The 22,979-nt window shown below is 36.4% G+C and overlaps 1 long non-coding RNA gene across 1 annotated transcript in view; it reads left to right on the top strand.

The window, feature by feature from the left end:
- LOC123001471 (uncharacterized) overlaps positions 1–18,559 on the top strand; it is a 57,099-nt gene extending 38,540 nt beyond the window's left edge. The window contains exons 2-4 of the long non-coding RNA XR_007190182.2: positions 14,398–14,517; positions 16,877–17,042; positions 18,390–18,559. This is a non-coding gene — a long non-coding RNA (uncharacterized LOC123001471). The remainder of the gene's footprint in view (positions 1–14,397; positions 14,518–16,876; positions 17,043–18,389) is intronic.
- The last annotated feature ends 4,420 nt before the right edge of the window (positions 18,560–22,979 follow it).

The following is a 22,979-nucleotide window of genomic DNA, read 5'->3' as shown; positions in this document are numbered from 1 at the left end:
ATTAGTGGAAGTATGCCAATGGTTATGTGTTTTTTTTTTAAATCTGAAACTTTTGAAACTTCATATTTATTTGTACCTTAGCACATTTGTGATAACACATATGTATGTTTATTGCGTCCCCTCAGTGTGTTAGGCAGTGTGTAGAAGGGAAGCATAGTTTTGGGTTCCTGTCATTTTGCAACACTGCAGCATGTCACAAATAGAATATGTGTCTGTATAAATATGGTCACATGTATTTAAAACATATAAATGCTATAATTCTCCTTTTCTACTTTAGAATTTATTTTTCATATTTTTTTCTTATTAAGAAAAGCAAGGTAGTCATAAAATACATTGCCAGACACATGAATCTAAATATGAGACATCTCACTTTCCAGACTCATACTTATTCTGAAATGAGCTTGAGTTTAAGAAAGATTTTTTAATGAAGGAGAAATGATGTCTTAACAGATGGCAGATGGGAGCTTGTTCTAGGTTTTTGAAATAGCATAAACTGTCCTATAAAGCATCTATAGAAGGAGAGAGACAGAAGGGAAAATGAGTGGTATTTCTTGATTAGTGTGCTGGTAACAGGTGGGGAATATGATGGAGGTGATGTAGGTAGGCGGACTGGGGAGAGTGATGTGGACACCCAGACTTTCTGGCAAGGCAAGATAGAGTACCACTGAAATCCTTTGAGGAGGAAGATAATTTTTGCAGCAGCAAAGGAAGAAGAACTCGCTTCTTGCTAATTGAGAAGAGATACAATACAGATAGTAAAGAGAAGACTTCACATATGGTGAACAGTCAACCTGATTAGAAAGCATTCCAGCAACCCCGCCTAGCTTCCCACTGTTAATTTCCCCACCTAAGAATAGGCCTGTGAACTAAGTGCAATGAGAAACAAGTTTAACTGAAGAGTCTTACTTTCCATAAACATACACTCATCAGCATTCCAACACATACATGCTACAACTACGTGGTACTATATTTACAATGGTCAATTAAAAGGTGATGGTTCTGGTTTTTGTGGAGCTTGTAGTTTGGAGAGGAATACAAAAAGAAAAAGGTAAGCACACAAACAAATACCTTACACATCATTCTGGAGGCTACAAAGAGGAGACGACAGTGTACAGTAAGAGAGACTATTGGGAAATGGAAGGGGGAGTGAGAAAACCACTTTACAGAACATAATGTTAATAGAAGCTTCCCTGAGAAGATGATATTTGAAGTTAGACATGAGATCAGAGAAGTTGGCAGTGAGGGGAAAGAGCATTCTAGGTAGAAGAAACAGCCTTTGCAATGATCTTATGGAAGGAAAGAGGTTAGTGTGTTTGAGAAGTTAAAGAGGGCGCATGTGGCTGGAATGTGAGGTTCGAGAAGAGCAAAGAGCAGTGAGCCATGGGACAGAGCCAGGGCATGCAATCTTGTAGGCCATATTAAATTGTTTTATTTTATTCTAAGTGAAATGGGAAGTCACTGGAGAGTTTTTAACAGGACTGTGACATGGCAAGATTTACATTTTTTTTGTAAGATTATTTTGGCAGTTGTATTGAAAATGGATGGAGCAAAGCAGACAGGATTATACGTAGATAAGATACAATAATCCAGGCAAGAGATGATGGTGGATTTCATTATAGCAGTGTCCGTTGAGATGAAGAGAAGTGGATGAAGTCAAGATATTTTTGTGTTTGGGTTGACAAGGCTTCGAGGTAGATTAAATATGAATGATGACCAAGAAGGAGGAGTCAAAAATAATCCTCAGGTTTTAGCAACTGGCTGAATGCTGTTTCCATCTGTGGGGATGTCTGAGAATTAGAGGCACTATTTTTTAGATACATGAAATTTGAGATGCCTGTACCACATCTCTATTTGATATACCACATTGGCGATATCAAATAGCTGCTTAGCATTGAGTCTGGAGTTCCGAAGAGATATCTGAATTATAGCTATACCTTCGGAAGTTATCAACGTATACTTGTTAGGTGACATGTATATATGGACGTACACAGCGTAGTATACACCTGTTCTGCAGATGGGAAATATCTAGGATACAAAAGCAAATATATTTTACCATGAAGTTAAATTTGCCATCTTTGATAGCTCAGGTCATATAAACTCTAGATTTTAGTCTAGGATGGGCTTTAGTACCTAGCTCAATTTTACTTAAACAGAGTTTTGTGGGAATTTCAGAATGTATTTGAAGACAGCTGGCTTAATGGGTTTTGAAGATTATGTTCTGTCAGGCAAAAGATGAGAGAATCTAATTAGGATTCTCTAATGCAAAACTTTAGCCCTCATCAGTTTTGCATTTGCTGCCTTGCTCCTGCAGTTGGGCCCAAAGAATTTTTTTTTCTTTACCCCTTCCACAAATGGTTGAGGACATCTGTATTAAGTCACCAGTTAGAATCATTGCATTATTCTTCCTGCCTTTTGGCTATTATAATAATAATCATGATTAGCATTTTGGAGTAATCTTTATACTTTCAAATTGTTTAAAAAAACACTGATTATTCCTCAGTACACTCTTGTGTAAAAAGAAATGATTTTATGGATGCAAGGATGGAAGAACAGGTAAATCTGTGCCATCATGACAGCTGCTGTTTATCCAAACCATCACTGAAATTGTTTGCTAAGTGAAATTTCTTAACTGATGAGTGCATTGCATTTGCTTTTTAAAAACAGAATGACAAAAAAACCCACAAAAAACAAAACAAAAAACCCCACACACAACAGAGTGACAAAGAATGGTCACAAGAAAGTTTGACTTCAGTTATTCTAAAGACTGAGAAACTGAATCCTAGATAGCTGAACTACAGTCTGTACAACTATATAAGTATATAACTATGTATAAACCTTTATATATATGTTATACACATAATATATATAAACATTTATAACTTCATATATTGCATACAATTACATATAACTTTATATATTGTATATAATTTCATATATATAGATTTGTCCCTTTATCAGACATGGAATGTCAACCATTTTACATAAGATATTTTGAAAAAATCCTTTCGTCTTCTTAATCAGAACAAACTAAATATAATTTAATATTTTGTAGGTGACTTAGGATCATTGTTAAAACATTCACTGTTGCATTACAAACAATGTAGGGCCCCTTCCCAGAAGCTATGGAGTTTGTCTTCTGATCTCTCCACAAGAGGGCCACAGACAGCTGTAGTCTTCCCTTGATCTGCTTTCATTCCTCCTTGTTCCCGGTTCCTGCCTGTAACTCTTCTCCTAACTTCTTCATTTACTTATTTCTCAGTGTCGTCAGGCTAAGTTAATGCCAAAGGAACTCTATTGGGTAAAAATCCACAAATTTTAAGGAAATATAAATGTATTTTGGCTACTTTTTAATTTATTTGTTTTTTATTAAGCTCCTTACCTCTGTTTAGAAAAGTGAGTCATAATCAGAATAATATAAATCCATATTACTCACTAATCTACCTACAGAATGATTCTAGATTACTCTGTATAGTTTTCATTTGAACTACCATAGTACAAAGCTGAGATAGTAATGTAAAAAACTATCTGGAAACAGTGAATTCCATAGAGCTATGAACACAGCTATGTATTTATTCCAGGAATGCAAATCTGATTTAATAGTTTTTTAAAAGTCAATAAATAGAATTTACCACATTAATAGATGAAAAGGTAAAAATAATATGATCATCTCAATAGATATAGTAAATGTTTCCTAAAATTCAATAAATGTCTGTAATAAAAATTCCCAGAAAACTAGGAATAAAGGATTACTTTCTGAATATTACAAAGGGTATCTATAAAAAAACCTACAGCAAGCAACATACTTAATGATGAAATATTGAATTTTTTCCCCTGAAGTTGGGAATAAGACAAAGATGTCCCGTCTCATGACTTCTATTTAACATTTATATTAAATCAAGGGGAAAAAAGGTTTAACAACTATAAAGGTAGAAAGAAAACTGTCACATTTTTACATTGACATGATTATATTCATAGAAACTCTTTTAAAAACTACAAATATTAGAAATATTGCAGTTAGTAAGGTTGCTGGATATAAGGTCAATATACAATAATAACCATTTTTGTATTTACAAGAAACAAAAATTATATTAAAAACAATATCATTTACAAGAGTACTAAAAATAATATAGATAAAAATAACTGTAGTGTAAGTGCACGAAATGCTAGAGAATATTGCTGAGAGAAATTAAGGAAGGCCAAATAAATGGAATGATTTACCATGTTCATGAGGTTAAAAATTTAATATTGGTAGAATCAATTCTCCATAAATTGATTTGTATATTCAATTCAATCACACTCACAATTCTTTTTTTTTTTTTTAAAGATTTTATTTATTTATGTGACAGAGAGACAGCCAGCGAGACAGGGAACACAGCAGGGGGAGTGGGAGAGGAAGAAGCAGGCTCATAGCAGAGGAGCCTGATGTGGGGCTCGATCCCATAACGCCGGGATCACGCCCTGAGCCGAAGGCAGACGCTTTAACGACTGCGCTACCCAGGCGCCCCCACACTCACAATTCTAACAGTTTTTTAGTGGATATTGACTAGCTGATTCTAAAATTTAGGTGGAAATTCAAAGGACCTAGAATAGGAAAGGCAATCTTACCAAAGAAGAACAGAATTGGAAACATATGAATACTAACTTATTCGTTACCTATATCAAGGTAACTAGTATGTAGGTATACTTTATAACTTTCAGGGGTATTGGCCACAAGGATACTGGAAACATTCTATATTCTATATCTTTTTTCTGTTTTATGTCTTACCTCAATTTTAAAATAGAATAAATATGTCTTCTCTAAAGACATCTACATATTAGCTATAATACAATTAGTGAAACAATATTTCACTAGCCATTAAATATTTTGAAGTACAAATAGTTGAATCAAAATCTATGAAATTAGCTTCTTTTCATCTTAAATCATAATCTTTTGGTGCAAGCTGACAATTACAAGTTGATTTCTAATTGTGTTTAAGCATAAATATTAATCCTTTCCCGGGAAAATAATCTAATACTATAATGAATAAAATATGTAAACATGGTCAGTATAGTATATTAACACCTCTGATAAAACCTAAACTCCAAAATATTTCATTTACTTCAGTATACTAATGCAGTATATGTGACCTGAACTGTACAAAGAAAGCTTGTAGAGTTAGTTCCTTTTAGTTGTTCTGAAGGAATGGAAATAAAATGTTTACAAGATGGCAAGAGTTTATTGTTCTTATACCAGTATACTGGATTCTGGGTCATGACAATACAGAAACGTAGCTATAAAAATGAGTCAAGATGCAAATATCGGCCTTATACCCAAAAGATAAATCACTTGAAAGGCTCAGCAGTATAGTAAACTGACAATTTGAAGAACTTGTCAGGATACATTTCTGGTCTTATGGCATGAACAAACCATAAATTCAGACTAGAGACTATATTTTGTCTTTTGTTTTTATTTTGGAAATTGTTATGGAGGTTGATTTATGGAGAATATTTAAGTTAGATGAATTTTTTACATTAGTGATGAATTTTATGGCTTGGAAATATAGAGTGTGGTTTGGTTGCTGTATTTTGTATCCTGAACATTGTTATGTTGGGTAAAGCTACTCTCAGATTCCGAAGAATATAGTCAATCCCATGACAGCTGACAACTCTGCTCTTATATTTCTTCCTTGACACTTACTCTATGATTAGTGCTAACTACTCAGCAAGGCAGACTGTGGTACATGCAGTAGAGACAGGCAAGATTCACTCAGGGATACCCAGGAGACAAGTTCGGGGTGGGGGATATATTCCTAAGGAATTTCATTCTTAAGTTTAGGAAAGTTAGTCCAGTATTAGGTGGACTGAAGGAAGCAAAGGCTTTCTTGCATCAACAGCTGGCATTGTCATATTTGGGTGTCTCATAGTAAAGAAAGAGGATTACTTTTAATTTTTACATATTTTTTGGGGGAAAATAAAGTTGGATAACTCTAGATGCCTGGTTGCATCTGTGGGGACTGAAACATCATGTATTTTAGATCTGAGACTTGGGTTTCAAAGCAAGAGCGTGATGCTCAATCAGAAAAGCCCTTCTATCATCACTCCCCATATTATTCAATTACCCCTAAAAGCACACTGCTTTTATGATTATGATTATGATGGTTATTTACTGAGCATTGAAAAACCTTACCTCAACCTTGTTGATTAAATGAAGTTAAACAATGTGGAATTGTTTCAGTTTAAAGGGTTGTTTCAGTTTTTTGTTTTTTGGGTTTTTTTTCTTTTTGTATACATCTATAAAACATTTTCATATTTATGCTGCAAATCCATATAAATATCATTTCTTAAATATACAGTAGTCGTGCAATGTTGATGCATAATTTAGATAGTTTGGTCCTTCATGCTCCAATGTAGGCCCATGGTAGTGTTGTTTTTTGTCATGTTTGAAACTGTTGTCATTAATTATTAGTTTTGTAATCTGGGGTCTATCACTTTACGTCTCTGAGCCTCAGTTTCTTCCTTTACAGAATGAGGATAATAATTGTGCCTACTTTGCTGGGTTGTTGTGACACACTTAGTACAACGCATGACAAGGAATAATACACGGTAGACAGCTATTAAAAGTCTCTTAAAAATTTTAGCAAACTCTTATTTTCACAAAGAAAGTTTCCAGAGGTCAGGAACAAGGAATAGACAAGTCTCTTGGTAAAAATCCCACTCTTGCACAGTATGCCTAAATGCTGTTTGATTGCATGATTCTGAACAATCAAATGAGAAGGATTCAGAATTTAGGAGCTTTCTGGTTCCACAGATAAATGAGTCAGTAGAATATAAAGCAGTAATAAATTAAAGATTTCATGGCATAATTTAGTAGCCTTTCAATGATCTGCTAACTGTTCTTTGAAAATGGTATTGTCTTGCCTTAACCAAATTTACTACTGACATTAAGTGGGGAAATTAAATAAAGACAGTTCTGTGTTTGGTAGGGGTGGGTTTCTGACAATCGACCTGACAGCTTAGAATAGGAAGGGGCTGTAACTTTTAAGGGAACAGCATAAAGATCCTCTTGATCATGGACTATGTCACCAGCTATTCATAGATATTTTTAGTCCTATATTTCTTTTGCAAAATAAGCTCTCTGCAAATATATACATAATATTGCACTTCTCAAATAAAAAAAAAGAAGAGGAAAAAAAATCCCAAATCATTGGGATGACATAGAAAGCAATGTCATGATAATAAATTTCAACTTCAGCTCTGAAGAGAGATTTCTATGCTTTAATTCTGAGCATCTTCTAATTGTTCTCTTTAGAATAAACATTGTAGTTCCGTTTTAAACATAGGCATCAAATTTTCTTTGGATTTTTTGACCGTCCTGTTTACTCAGAAATGCTTAAGTCTTAAAATTAGCTAATCTACAACTTATATAGGAAGTCTTGTATTTTCTTGTGACTTCTTTGTCTATATAACTGGGTATATGGGATAATCCTTTGTGTTTACTTGGTTTTAATGCTTTTTGTTGCTCCCTGTGCTCCAGTTTTTCTAAAATCATGTGCCTGGTGTAGAGTTTAACTTCAAAATGAATTTAAGATTCTTTTGCCTTGATAATTGCATAATATACCCTTGAGATTTATTGTGAAAAATGGCTAGAAAACATCTTATATACTTATATATATTTAAAACATATCTTTTAAAATTGCATATATTTAAGTATTGTTAATATTGATATTTATATAGCAAACCCGCATGAAAAACAAGACATTTATTTAATGGCAAGTATTGTTTTTTTTTTAAGATTTTATTTATTTATTCGACAGAGATAGAGACAGCCAGCGAGAGAGGGAACACAAGCAGGGGGAGTGGGAGAGGAAGAAGCAGGCTCATAGTGGAAGAGCCTGATGTGGGGCTCGATCCCAGAACGCCGGGATCACGCCTGAGCCGAAGGCAGATGCTTAACCGCTGTGCCACCCAGGCGCCCCTAATAGCAAGTATTGTATAGAAATATTTGCCCCATGGAGTAGGAGAACAGATAACACTGATCTATTTGAGATACAAATTATGCATTGTGGGAATTTTAGCCTTCTCTGTCTTACACAGGGAGAAACAGAAGAACCAGACTCTAACTGCCAATATCTAATGTGTTCCAAAGATTTACTTTAACTCCTGGGAATCCTGAAAAGAGATAAGGAAAAGTGAATGACATATCAGGATTAGAGTCCATCATATTTTTCTTTCTCTTTTTTCAATTCAAGTTTTCTTTGAGATTTTTTTTTTTTGGAAAGTGGTATAAGGTATATTTAAAATTGATAGTTGAATTGACTGTTGAGCCCTTTTTCTCTTCTTATGGGTATCAGAATAATCTTTGATTTCATAATTCATTATTTTTAACTGCATTTCCTACTTTCTCTTCCATTCTTTTTCTCTTATGTAGATTCTTTTTTTGTTGTTCTGCCACTATCATTCTTAAAAAAAGAATTAAGGCAGTTTTATTACTGTAGGGTAGCAAAGCCTGCTAATTGCCTACTCCATATCATTCTTTCCTACTTCCTTGGAAAGAAACCTGGCATTTACTCCAAGGAGCAAGTGGAATCTCCATTTCCCAGCTTGCAGAGTGTGGTGGCAATCATATGTTGTTGGGTACGTCTTCTAGGAAGTCTCCTCAAAGGGGCCTGATTTGGTAGGACACGTGCCCTTTGTCTACCCTTTTTCACTCTTCTTCCTGCCTGGAATGCAGATAAAATGGGCTGTGAAGTGACCTAAAGAAGGAAGCTATGTTCTATGGGTGGAGCAGAAAGTTATGAGGAACCTAGGTCATTGGTAACTCTGGAGCTGCTAGACCTCTGTTAAGTGAGAGAAATAAACCTTTGTCTTGCTTCGGCCATGTATTTGGATTTTCTATGATGCACAGCAAATCTAATAGCATAATACATATATACAAGATTTTGGGGGGCTGTATATCATGGAACATTAAAATACATTTCATATTTTTAAATATGTCTGTAGTGAATAGATGTCTACACATAGACACACACACATATACACACATTCTATTCTCTATGAACATTTTTTTAAATATGAAAGAGTATAAAAGATTAAGTAATAGCCACTTATAATCAATCCCATTACCTAGATACATCCATTGTTAAAAAGATTTTTTCTTCCATTCTTATTTTTTAAGAATTTATTTTTTTTACAAAATTGAGATCATCGTTATACTCTTTTATACCTACATTTTTTTCATTTACAATTATGTCATGAACATTTTCCCATATCATTAAATATTCTTCCAGAATCTGATTTTAATAATCACACAGGTGTCTATTTTTCGGATTCACTGTAATTGATTTACCTAATCCCCAATTGTTGGATATTTAAATTGTCTCCAGTGTCTTACTAATTTTTAACTCAATCTTTCTATATATCAATGATTATTTCTTTATAATAAATGTATGGAAATGACATTGTTTGTTTTTTTTTTTTTTAAGATTTTATTTATTTATTCGACAGAGATAGAGACAGCCAGCAAGAGAGGGAACACAAGCTGGGGGAGTGGGAGAGGAAGAAGCAGGCTCATAGAGGAGGAGCCTGATGCGGGGCTCGATCCCATAACGCCGGGATCACGCCCTGAGCCGAAGGCAGACGCTTAACCGCTGTACCACCCAGGTGCCCCTGGAAATGACATTGTTAATCATGGTTTAAAGTGACACAAATATTTCTAAAATTCTTGGTAAATTTGGTCAAATGGTCTTCCAGAAAGGACATTCCCTTTGTCGCTAATATAAAGTATGGCCATTTAAAATATATTGTGTAAGTTTATTGATAACGAGTGGTCTCTTTTTTTTTTTTTTTTACAAATTGTGTTAATTTGATTGCAAATGAGATCAGCTCTTTTTAATACATTTATAAGAAATCATCACCTTTTTCTTATCAGTTTATGAAAGTGCATTAGAGATTAAGGATATCGATATTTTAGGGGTGCCTAGGTGGTTCAGTCAGTTAACTGACTGACCCTTAATTTTGGCTCAGGTTATGATCTCAGGGTCCTGGAACCTAGCCCCACACTGGCCAGCGGGGTGTCTGCTTGAAGATTCTCTCTCTCCCTCTGCCCTTCCCCCTGCACACATACATGCTCTGTCTCTCTCTCTCTCTTTCTAAAATAAATAAATAAATAAATCTTAAAAAAAAAAAAAAGGGATATCGACCTTTAGTACTAATTTACATTGTCTTGCCTGGCACCTAGTAAATACTTGACAAATGTTTCTTGATTCTTTACATTTTTCTTTTAATATTTAATGATTAGAACACAAGAGAGGGATCTGTTTTGGGTTTTAGAAGAAAATAAAGGAGAGATGTTCTGTTTTAGATAAGTTGTTCTGGGGTGTTTTGGATGAGCTGTTCTATAGCTGTCTCCAGAGAGGGGTGTGGACACTCACTGTGGCGTACGAAGAAAATATTAGAACTTCCATTTGCATTTATTTTTAATTTTTAAAGAAAAGAATTAAGTTTTACTAAGCGTCCCCTGTGGATACACACTGGCTGTGGCATGTGGTCTCTGGGTTCTGTATCAGGATTTATTACACGTGGTAAGTGAGGTTTCCTGCACGAAGAGTTTAGTTCTGCACTGAGGGTGGGCTGTCAGGGGCACCCTCACATGTCTCATCAGGGCCCTGCCCCACCATGACATTATCAGATAAGTGGATTCACAGAATTTATTATTCAGTTTTACCTAAATATACTTCAGGAAATGGGAAAAGGCCTTACACGTTAACATGGGATTATAGTTTAAAATTTATATCGATATTATAAGTACATGTGCACCACAAAAAAAAGTGTCAGACCTGACACTTCTCCTAGGTGCTCTATGTGGCCACATTCCATATTCAAGGCAATGATCATCTGCTCAGATCTGAGAAGGTCCACCAAATACGTTCACAATTATCCACATCCAAGTTTTATATTAACAGTGGGTGAGAAAATGGCTGCCTTTTATATTATGGAAAGAATTTATTGAAAATGGACATTTGGAAATCTTTTCATCATTTCAGCAATAAGTGAGCCAGTGATAAAGGGCTTTTCATATTATATAAAGACACACACAATCATATATGTGTGTGCATGTGCACCTACACACACACGTACATACACCACATTTAAGACACTTGCAACAGAATTCTCTAAATGCTTTTAAAATGTTTCATATTTTATTGGTTATTTGAACCGACTTGTTAAAAATATAAATAATCAACACTGTCCAATGAATTTTCAAGGACAGTTGAGTGAAATCAGGGAAAAATGCATATTTACTAGTCGAGGATTTGCTTTTAATGACTGCCATAGTCAAATGAAAATGTCTCACATAAATTTTAAAATATACTCAACTTAGAAACTGACCGAGAATCTAATTAATGTATCACAAAATGTGAAACTAAGATTTTCAAAAATAAGGCAGAGAATTCAATCACATTGCACTTAATATGTTTGGGCAATGTTGATAAATAAAACTTTAAAGTACTGAAAATATATCAGAAATGTTTATTAATGTTCATTTAAAATTTTTTTATCTTTGAATAAGTGTTAAAATGTATGCAATATATTAACATATTAGTAAAAACTATAAATAATTATACATATATTGGTACTGTATGATCAAAAATTTTGTACTGCTAGGATAACATTATAGAAGAAGCTTGGAGACTGCTGATTGAGTAGAAAATTGGAAATTAGAATGAGAGATTGCCCTTTTGCAGATAATTGGGTGATTAAAGTCATCCAGTGATTGCACGTTCAATGAGAAAAAGACTAACCAGAGAGCTCCTCTGTCTCAAGACCCTATCGAGATGAATTGTAGATAGAAGCTATGGGGAACAATCCAGAATCTATACTGGAAACCAGAGTGAAAATGTGAAGGGCTTTGTGTCCAGTTTCAATTGTTTCCACCATTCCCTACTTGTACAATTTGGGCAGTTTATTTCTCAGAAACTCAGACTCTATGTACATAAAATATAAGCAATGCCTAATTCTTAGAACTACTCTGAGCATTTCTGAGATAATGTGTGGGATACTTAGCATTCTGCCTGGCACCCAATAGGTACTCCACAAGTGACAGTTTTTCTTACGACTTTCTTCACAAGCACATGTTCGGTAGCTGATTTGCTCAATGTGATGTCATTATTTGGGAAACTGAATACCCTCGTAATTATCAGGTGAGGCTGAAGTTCATTTGAGAACAGGAGTCACTACCATTTCTTTCATTTTCATTACTAAAGTGATATGAGCTGGTATTTAGTCCAATTTTACAGTTTTGGATATATTTCTACTTAGTGTATAGGCTTATAAAAGATTCATATTACCTGCAGTATGCTCCAAAAGAATTTATGTTTAATTTTATCTCTGATCCCAGGCCATCTTGCATCTTAAATCCTTTTATTAGACTAGGCATCACATCTCTTTGATTTCCCCCTTTGCTGTTTATTAAATCATATTGCTTTATAAAAATATCCCCATGCACTTTTATCTTGCCCTCCCATCTCTCCACCCATCCCCATTGTGCTCAAGACACTACTTTCAGACCATCTGTTCTTTAGACAGAACACTGCTGCTGAACAGTACTGCCTCCCTACCAGGAAATCTTGAAAACATCTTTTGTAGACTTTCCAGTTTATCTGCAGGTGCTGAGAAATTCATATTTTATCATCCCCAAGGGTCCAAATGCTATTCAGAAAACCCAGCCATCAAGCAAACTTTGTGCTTAATTATTGCTGTCAGTCACCTATCAGCAGAAATGGTGTGCTCATCTTTGGCTTTTCATCTACAAACCTAAGAGGATAAGGATAAGGATAATGGTAGGCTAACTTGAGTCTTTACCTAGACATGCCTGGATGTCCCCCTCCCACTCAAATCTTTCTCATCCTCTCCTTGTGACTCTTACAGATTCCCATGGTTCTTATCTCTGTTTGCCTACCCTGAAGCCGTAGGGCCTTGCCTGGTGTCCAGTTCTCAACCACAGAACATAGGTGGGAGGAAAGTAAAGACCATGTGCAGCATCTCTTTCTTTTCTTTTTATTATTATTATTGTTATTATTATTATTGAGTTATAACTGACATGTAACTGTGTAAGTTTAAGGTTATAATGTGTTGATTTAATGCATTTGTATATTGCAGTATGATCGCCACCATAGCAGTTAGCTAAAATCTCCATCATGTCCCACAATTATCATTTCTCTTCTGTGGTGAGAACATTGAAGATCCAGTTTCTTAGCAACTTTGAAGTATATAACACAGTACTGTTAACTATAATCACAGTGCTGTGCATCGGATCCCCGGAACTTATTCATCTTCTAACTACCAGTTTGTATCTTTTGAACAACATCTTCCAAATTCTGTCACCCCCCCATTCCCTGGTAACCACATTTCCACTCTGTTTCTACAAATACTGTATGATATCACATGTGGAATCTAAGAAAGCAGCTCTCTTTTCTACGGTAGGACAAGGGTTCTTAATTCCATTAAAAAAAATTAGAATGGAATGGCCTTTTGTTATTTATTTATTTATTTGTTGATAAACTACTTGTAGTACATATTTTATTTATTTCTATCTCCTTTTCTCCAAGATCCTAGGACAAACTATAGGACTGACTTGGGAAATGAGAGAGATACATTCTCATGCCTCAAGTCAGTGGTTCCAACCTGGCTGTGCATCAAAAACATTTGGGCAAGTTTCTTTGTAGTTTTATGTTCCGGACCTAAACTTAAGTTCCTAAAACTTGCTGAACGTGAATGTCGGGGGTGGGGTTCAGGAATCCCACCAAACTTTTCACCTCTGACTGATAACCAATGAGTGTTTTTGAACTATGTTCAAGAATCATATTTTTCTCCTAGCTCAGAGCAAAGTCTGTGCTTCTTTTCTCCCTGATTTCTCTCCACAACCTCCTTTTTGGAGTTTCTTCATAAGTGGCCTCCAGACCTCTCCTTCCTCATTACACATGATTACAGTGGGTGGAACAATGTGATTGAAGTTAAAACATAATTGTAAGGACAAAGACAAATTAAAAAAGAGGCCTAATTCTCCTTGTAGAAAATAAGGTAAGAACCTTACTCTCGTCCCTTTCCTTAGGGCATTTGCTTTAGAAAACTCATAATTGTATGTTCTCCTCTCTTTAAAATTTTATAAATCCTTTTGAAAACTGCATAGGCCATTTGTCAGCTTTATGACCCACAGATGTCTTTCTCAAGGACCCAGAGTCAATTCTTTGAAATGTAAACATCAAGGGAGAGAGCACCCCTGTTTCCCAGTTGCTGTGGGAGGTAGAAGCCTAACTTTGTGGGTATCTCGCTCCAAGTTGCAAAAATGCTTCCTGTCATAAAAATATGAGAAGTTTGTTTTTCCAATTAGTTAACACAGATGGTTATTCCAATTACCAGGTAAAGTTAGGAGGAACTGGATGTGACAAATGGTGCTGTCAAGTCCTCTTACTTAAGGACTAGTTATTTATCTTGAAAACATACGTGGAATGGATTCTATCTGCTGAGCTACGTGAAAGGGTAAGGTTTCCTTCTGTCTTTGCAATCCCCAAGCAGACTGTTTGTGAAGGACATCACGTTCCAGTTTAATGTTTATCCAATAATCAAAGTTCTCTTTCTCTACTACTTTTGTGGAGAGCATTTCTGTGTTGGGAGATTTTGTTTTTAATACATTTCCCCAACATAATCAGGTAAGGGAGTGCTCATGAAGAGAGAAGAGTGTTTACAGTGAATAAGATAAATTTCACTGACTGGAGCAGGTCCAGAAGACAGGGAGGAGAAATAAGGGAAAGCAGACTGTAGTAGAATAACTAAGAGTAGATGGGGCAGAAACGTACAGGTGACCTAAGACACCTAAGAAGAACGGTTATGTTAAAATATAGGTCAGTGGCTTTTGCTCCTGTTTTCCTAGTTGCCTTGGGGTTGAGGTCTAACAATGAAGCATGTAGAGACTGTGGGTGTCCTAAAGGTGGGCAGGGCTGGGCTGAAGGCATGAAGCTGGGTGAAGGAGTAAGAGTTCTGTCTCAAACCGAGGCGGATGGAGGCTATGCAAAAAGTTATAACTTCATGACACATTCTCTTTAAGAAAAAGAAAATTTCTGACAAGTACTTCAAAAAAGTAACAACAACTGGCAAAGAAATCAAGAAGAACAAACTGTTCAGTGAAATTAGAAGAATCAGTCTTTGGGGATATGGACAGGAACAGTTTAACTAAAACAAACAAAAGATTTGAGAGCCACTCTGTTCCCATGCCATCTGACAAGTTTGTGCTTCTTCCATAATCTCACTCCCCTCTGCTGATAGGCAACTGTCAGCCTCCCCAGGGGAGGTTGGCCATAGAGTTACCTCAAACGGGGAGTGCAGAGGATTGGGAGCCAGCGACCTTCATGAGCTCCAAAAATCAGTTCTCACCTGGTTCTCATGCAGTTTTCCCTTCAGCTGCTCCTAATACTTATCTGTAGATAGCCTTTTGGCTGACACTGAAATCAGTTCATTTGTAAGAATGTTCTAAGCGCTCCGCTGTTAGTTAATGTGAATAGGCAGACTGTACATCACCATTGAAAAACTGCAGGCTGGGTTTGCCTAATTGGCCCCACACTTTGTGGATAAAGACTTAGTCCATGCCTGCAGTTCCACAGGGAGCAAACTGCCTGGATGTTGGTTAAGGAAACATTTGAGTTCTGACATGTGAGTCCTTGACAAGCCAGTACATTTCTGTTTGTTTCATGAATTGGAACAAGTATAAACATTATCTGATAAACCTTTCTTTTCTTAGTTTAAATGTACCTGTCTAATGTGCCAGTACTTAGGCAGAAGGTATGGTGGTGTAACTTCCAGAGCCTCAAAGCAACTCATAAATAATAAAGGAAAAATCTGGAAGTAGAATTAGACCCACTTACTTCAGTGAGAGCATGATACATCTGTCCAATTTATCATACATAATGGTAATGTGCATTGTCTCATGAGGGTTTTCCTAGGCAGCACGTAACTCTTGGCCTAAATGTCCATCATGTGCACTTTTGTTTGACCCATCCTGGGACAGATCTTCCTTTGGCTTCGTTCACACATTATGATCAGGTATCGGAAGACATTCTGAGTTTTAAGAATGAGAATCTGTGATCTCATGAGTAAGTGTGGCTCACTTTTGCCCAAATTTATTCACATACATCCGTCATGTATTTCATGGTTGTGTATAGTATGAGGACCCTGGAAATCAAAATTAAAATAAATGATCCCAATCCTTTAAAAGTCTACACTCTCTTTGAGCATACAGGTTCAAAACACATGACTCAAAGAATGTAATACAGTAGGCAATCTTAGTTGTTTGAATATATTGCACTTAATTTTAAGAAGTGAAAAAAAAGAAACATGCTTCAGGATATGGATAGAACTTTAATTGCTTTGAATAATTTGTAAAAGGTGGTCAAATGGAGGAGGAGAAAATGGGCAGTCCAGCATGAGCTAGCAGCATGAGCAAAAGAATGAAGGTGTGGGAATAATCATAGCCAATTCAGCAAGTTATAAAAGTACTAGTTTCTCTGCAAAAGAAAATTCCTACTAGAAAGCATATCACCTACGATGAATTACAAGTGACAGACAAATCCTCATTAATGGAGAATCTTGTTTAACATAAAATTGTGTTTCTCACTCATGTAAAAATGCTGAGGTATGTGGTCTGAGGATAGTAGAAACACCTTGATGTCAAAAACCCAGTATTGTTCCATTTCGTTGGTCAGCTACATACTAACTCCATGTCCCAAATCATCTTATAGCATATGTTGGCTTTTCCAGTTACCTTGGCATAATTCTAAACAAAAGGAAGGAGGCAGAGGGAAGAGAAGGGCATATTCCTTCCTCTAAGACACTTCTTTCTTTTAAGGACACTTCCTGGAAGTTGCATACACAAGTTCACGGTTCTTCTCATGGATTCTCATGGATTCCATTGGCTACACCAAGATGCAAGGGAAGCTGAAAAATGTAGTCTTCATTTCAGATTGTCATGTGTTTTGCTGAAAAAACAATTAGAAGCTGTATTACTATAGAAGGTAAGAATGGATACAGGAACCACCTAGCCATCCATACCACAGAAAGTGATGAGGAAAAGGGTAGAATACTTTGAGTCTAGATCAGGGCTCTGCAAATTTTTTTCTGTGAAGGACTAGATAGCAAATATGTTGGGCTTTGTGCACCATACAGTCTTCAGTGTAACTAACTCTGACATGGGCAGTGGCACAAAAGTAACCATAGACAATAGGTAAAGCATCATGGCTGTGTTCTAATAAGACCTGACTTACAAAAAGCAGATTGAAAGCAAACTTTGGCCATGTACTATAGTTTTCTGATTCCTGGTCTAGATTACAAACTTGATTTGATCAATAAGAGTCTTTGAAAATTTCATGTGAAGGGCAATATGAGGAGAGATCATGCCAGGGTAGAAGGACCTCTGAGCTACTGTTTGGGAGATCTTGGGTCCAATCCCAGCCTGTCACAAATTAGATTTGCAAATTTGAGAAAGTCATTTTGCCTCACAGAATAACAAGTTTCCTATTTTGTTAATGAGACGACTGCACAGAAACTCTCTAAAGTCATTTTCAATTCTAAAAGACTGTGGAGATAGTGGAATTAAGATGTCTAATTGGAAAATTTTTGCAGGGATCCTGTGTGAAATGGTGAAGCTGGGGCAATAACAGAAAAAATAGAAAGAAAATTTAAAAGACATTTTAAAAGAAAAATAGACAGAAAACAAATGATTAATTAGATATGTGGCTTAAGGATAGTCATCAAGTGCCTGCCAGGTTTTGAGCAGGGGGGCTGAAGGGAGGTTAGTCCCACATCAAAGACAGAAGGTAGAAGGAGATTCCATCGCTAGTAAAAATCCCAAGGAGATTCTTCTTCCCCAGCCCAGGTTTTTCCTTTTTTTTGTCAGGGGTCAGCAAACTTTTTCTACAAAAAGCCAAATGGCAAAATATTTGAGGCTTTATGTGCCACACAGTCCCTGTCACAATGACTCAGCTCAGCCCCTGGAGTGTGACAGCAGCCATAGACAGTATGTAAACAAATGAGCATTGCTGTGTTCCAGTAAAAGGTTATTTATGGACACTACAATTTAAGCTTCATATGATGTTTGTGTATCACAAAGTCTTCTTCTTCTTTTGATCTTTTTTAACCATTAAAAATGTAAAAACTATTTTAGTTTGCAGGCTATATATACAAAAACATGTGACGGACCAAATTTGGTCCCGTGAGCCGTCATTTGCCTAGCCCGGTTCTATGAGCAAGCAGTTCTCTAGCAGTAGGATTTCAGACCTCTCAACATTGTCACTCTGTTTGAGAGTCTGGGGGGAGAAACTGGGTATGTGCAGCTCCACCCCTTCTGTTCCCTTTGCTTTCAGGAGCTGGGAGTACACTCCATTCTGTTCCTCCAGAGGGGCTCTGCCAAACTGGGATGTGATACACTATGTATTAAAGAAAACTTCTCTGGTCCCGTACAAGGTACATCTGTTTTTCTGGAATGCAGTATTGGGGAATTCACTTGTCCACGGACATAAACTACATCTTTCAATTGAGATTTATCTGGGTAATATTTTGACCTGAAATATATTGATCTTATTGGGTTCAGAATGTGAACAGTAAGAGAAGAACTATTTATCAGGCTACCTCAAAGACCTTGAAAATTGATATCTGTTCTCATGGACTAACAAATCATTGTTTCAGAGACTTGGTCACAGACATTAGTGACTGGAAGAGTGCCTAGAACATATTAGTGCATAAATGAATGAATGTATGAATGCTAAAGCATGGGAACGTCTAACTTGATACTCGGAATAGGATTCTGAATTGGGGTGGGGGACAGGGGTCAGCTGACTATAACCCAAACTGGGGTTATCCTCACACAATTTTGAAACTGCCTATGAGCTGATGCATATGGTTGTCAGTATCTTTTACTCAATCTAATTAGGATTAATAGGAAAGACTGAGATGACTGAGAACTCGATTTAAACCAATAGACTCTTCCTATTACAGAAATATTGAATTTACTTTAGAGATTTAAACATAACTAATATGTGCTTTTTAAATTTTGAGCTGTTTGAGAAAAAAATAGTTAACTTCTCTTTAGTAAACAGAGTGTGCTGTTGTACATCTCAGAGGCAGAGAAAGAAAATCCATGAAAAAGAGATTTATTTGGATTCCTAATTAATGCATATAAATACAACAGGCAAATTGACAGCAATTACTAAAACTGCCATCCGGATTTAAAACCAGGGCTAAAGGATTTTTACATTTTAGCTTTGTAAGCAATCTGGCCTCTTTTCATTTGCTTCTTCTTAAGGTTTCTCGTCTCTTCCAGACAAGTTGGTCTAGAAAAGACCTGAGTCTCTATCCCCCCGTGTGGTGTCTGTGCATAGTCTTTCCCTTACTTGGTACACTCTGCCTTGGCTGTTCCAATGAAACCCTTTGTTCAACTTGCAGCCCAAGTTCCACATTCTTGAGGATGTCTTCCCTGAGTACCCCAACTCTCATTCATTTTCCTCTTCTCTAAACTTGTAGCTTGAAAAATCTATTCCCTTTATTCAGCAAGATGGATATTGTTAACATTCAAGACCTACTCCCACTGGGCATGCACAGATCTTGACCGTACTATAGAGAACTATTTTCTGGATCTGCAAGCTCATTTTGTTGCATAGTATTTATAAAATTATTTTAAATGTATTGAGTAGCTATAAATGACACACTGGTAACAATTACTCTTTGTGCGATTGGGCTTAAATAAAACAGATTGTGGGGTGTGTTAATTTTCCAAAGTTTTAATGTAGCTCCATCCCTTTTGCTCCTATTTAAGAGCAATACAAGTGAAAGTGAAGTTTGGTATTTCAACGTATTTCATTTATTACTGAGAAACAAACCAGCCAAAATTTAGTGGCTTAAAACAATGGTACTAATTTTGCTCACATATCTGCAGTTTGGGCACAGCTTGGTGGAATGGGTCTATTTGGGGTCCGTACGGGTGGTTCAATGTGGGGCTGAAGGGTCTGCTTCCAAAATGGCTTAATCACACGGCCAGCATATTGGTGCTGGCTGGTGGCTCTAAGCTCAGCCAGAGCTGGGAGACCGAAGTGTTAGTTCTTTTCCAAGTGAGGCTCTCGGTGGGCTGCCTGTGTTTTTACACAAGTGATAAGTGGTTTCCAAAGCAAACATCCCAAGAAAACAAGGCAAAAGTACATGGCACTTTTATGACCTTGCCTTCGAAGTTACTTAATACCAGTCTTCCCTACTCTGTTGGTTGAGACAGTCTCAAAGTTTACCTAGGTTTAAGGGGAAGGGATATAGACGCTACTTCTTGTTAAAGTGTGGCAACATTCTAGAAAGGATGTAGGATAGGAGGTATTGTTAAAGGCATCTTTGGAAAATACAATATGTCACAATGGAGATAGCTTTAAATGATATTAACTGATTGTAACATCACACTAGTATTTTAACATTTTATAGAGAATCGCTGATCTGACATCCAATGTTCCAGATTTAATTTTAAATTTATCTTAAATTATTTTCTCATCATCTTATGTGTGTATGTTTTATACCCCAAACTAGATTAAAGGGCAAGGACCATGCCATGTCTTATCGTTTTTAACCTAGGTAAGAAATACTCACTGGGAGGTGAGCAGAGAAGGGTTGATGCCATAAATTCTGTCTAAATAAAGAAATGAGACTGATGTTTTAAGCAAAACCTGAATTAAACATCCAAACGAGTATTGTCAGTCATCTTGGGAGGTTCCCCACTTTTTCCAAGGTAAACACTCTCACTGATAACATTTTAAAATCCTCATTACAGCATGCTTCTTGGGCTCTGTCAGACGCCTGAAGTTGTGTGAGATTTGGGGGTTGGGTGCTCAGACAGCAGCACAAGTGGAAGATCACTGAAAATCAATCACAATTTTGCCAACAGCCTGGCCCACAGATACCACTGTTGGCCATCCGAGTCACACACACACACACACACACACACACACACGGCACATACACACACACACACACACACACGGCACACACACACACACATGGCACACGCACACATTTATACACAGTATAAATACCCCTGGCTATCTCTATATATACAGACACATAGATCAATCCACATAGATCAATCTAGGTAAACAGACTGATCATGAATCTGGTCCCTTCTCTGCATTTCCGCTGCTGTCATCCTGAACTAAACCTCTATTATCTCTCACCAGTGTTCAGCATTCTCTTTGTCTCTGTTCTGTTCCCACTTTGGCACCCTTACTATGAGTTTATACCATAGTAACCAGAATGGGTTTTTTAGAAATGTAAATCAGAATTCTGATTTATGTTACAACATGAACCTTGAAAACATTATGCTAAGTGAAAGAAGTGAGACCTGAAGGACATAGATTGTAAGATTCCTGGCCCCTGCTCCCCCTCTGGCCCTACCATTCACCATCTTCTGCTTTTGCTTGGTGGGGCTGTAGCCTACCTTGTCTCTGTGTTGCTCTTTGAATATGTTCACAGTGATTCTCAGGGCTATTTCTCCTGCTGTGCTCTTATCTGGAATACTTTTTTTCCCCCAGAATTTTCCATCACTCACTCCCTTATTTCTTTAGATCTCTGCTCAGCTGTTACCTTTACTGAGAGACCCTTTATCCTCATCCTATTTAAGGACACTCAGCACTCCCCCCACACACCATCCACCACAAATTTACAGTTGCCTTTCTTTCTGCCCAACTTTACTTTTCTTCATAAAACAACCACTAACTGGCATCATATTACAAATGCTTTTTGTTTACTGTCTGTCTCCCCAGAATATAAACTCTCTGCAGTCAGGGTCCTTGTGTGTCTTGCTCACGGCTATATCCCGGTGCCCAGAACTGTGCTTAAATGGACAAATGAATAAAATAAAAATATGTTCTTTTATTTATGTAATACCATTGGCCCTTGAACAACATGTTTTTGACTGTGTGGGTCCACTGATATGTGGATTTTTTCCCATAAATACAGTACAGTACTGTAAATGTATTTTCTTTATGATTTCTTAATAACATTTTCTTTTGTATAGCTTACTTTATCATAAGAATAGAGTATATAATACATAGAACTACAAAATATGTGTTAATTGACCATTGATGTTATCAGTAGGCTATTAGCAGTTATGATTTCAGAGAGTCAAAACTTATATGCAGATTTTCATCTGTGTGGGGGTGGGGGGTGGTTGGTGCTCCCAACCCCCACATCGTTTAAAGGCCACCTGTACTTAAATAATTTCAGTAGTACTACAACATATATCCTCAAAATAATCCTGGGGGATTGTCAGGAATAGATTATGTACCTTAAATAGAATCACCAATAACAAAAATTTGATGTATATTATGTTCCTTTATGTTTATAATTATTATCACAGCTGTATCTTTATTACATGTTTAGAATGTTCCAGAGACTGAGGTGAGAGCTTCATATGTATTATTTTATTCACTCCAATAATAAACATAAATTACATAAAATATTCTCATTTTATAGATGAGAAAATTAAGATTTTAAACTAATAACTTGCCCAGTGTTACTCAGCTAGTGGCACTGATTTAAACCAAATGGCTACTCACTATACTAGGGATAAAACAGATGCTGAAAATCAAGGCTTCTCAAACGTGAATATGAATCAGAATTATTTGGGGAGTTTAAAAATAGTCTTCTATCTCAAACCCAGACCTATGTATTAGATTAATATTTTGAACAAATAATTCTCTGATCCTACTTATTTTAGTATGTCCTGGCCTATTGAGTGACCTTTGCTACAGGTGAGCACCCCTAGATACCAAAACAAAAAAAGTAATTTAAGGCCCTAAATGGATTTTTTTTTTTTAAATTCAAAGCAGACACAATAATCAGAAAAACAAAGGGTTTTAATGTGCTTTGGATTTCCAAAACCAAACCAACCCCACACTCTTAATGGGGAATGCTGGGATCCATAT

This window comes from Ursus arctos, unplaced genomic scaffold, assembly GCF_023065955.2.
Source record: "Ursus arctos isolate Adak ecotype North America unplaced genomic scaffold, UrsArc2.0 scaffold_29, whole genome shotgun sequence".
NCBI classification, from domain to species: domain Eukaryota; kingdom Metazoa; phylum Chordata; class Mammalia; order Carnivora; family Ursidae; genus Ursus; species Ursus arctos.
The sequence above is the reverse complement of the archived record's forward strand: the minus strand, read 5'-3'. Positions and strand labels throughout refer to the sequence as shown.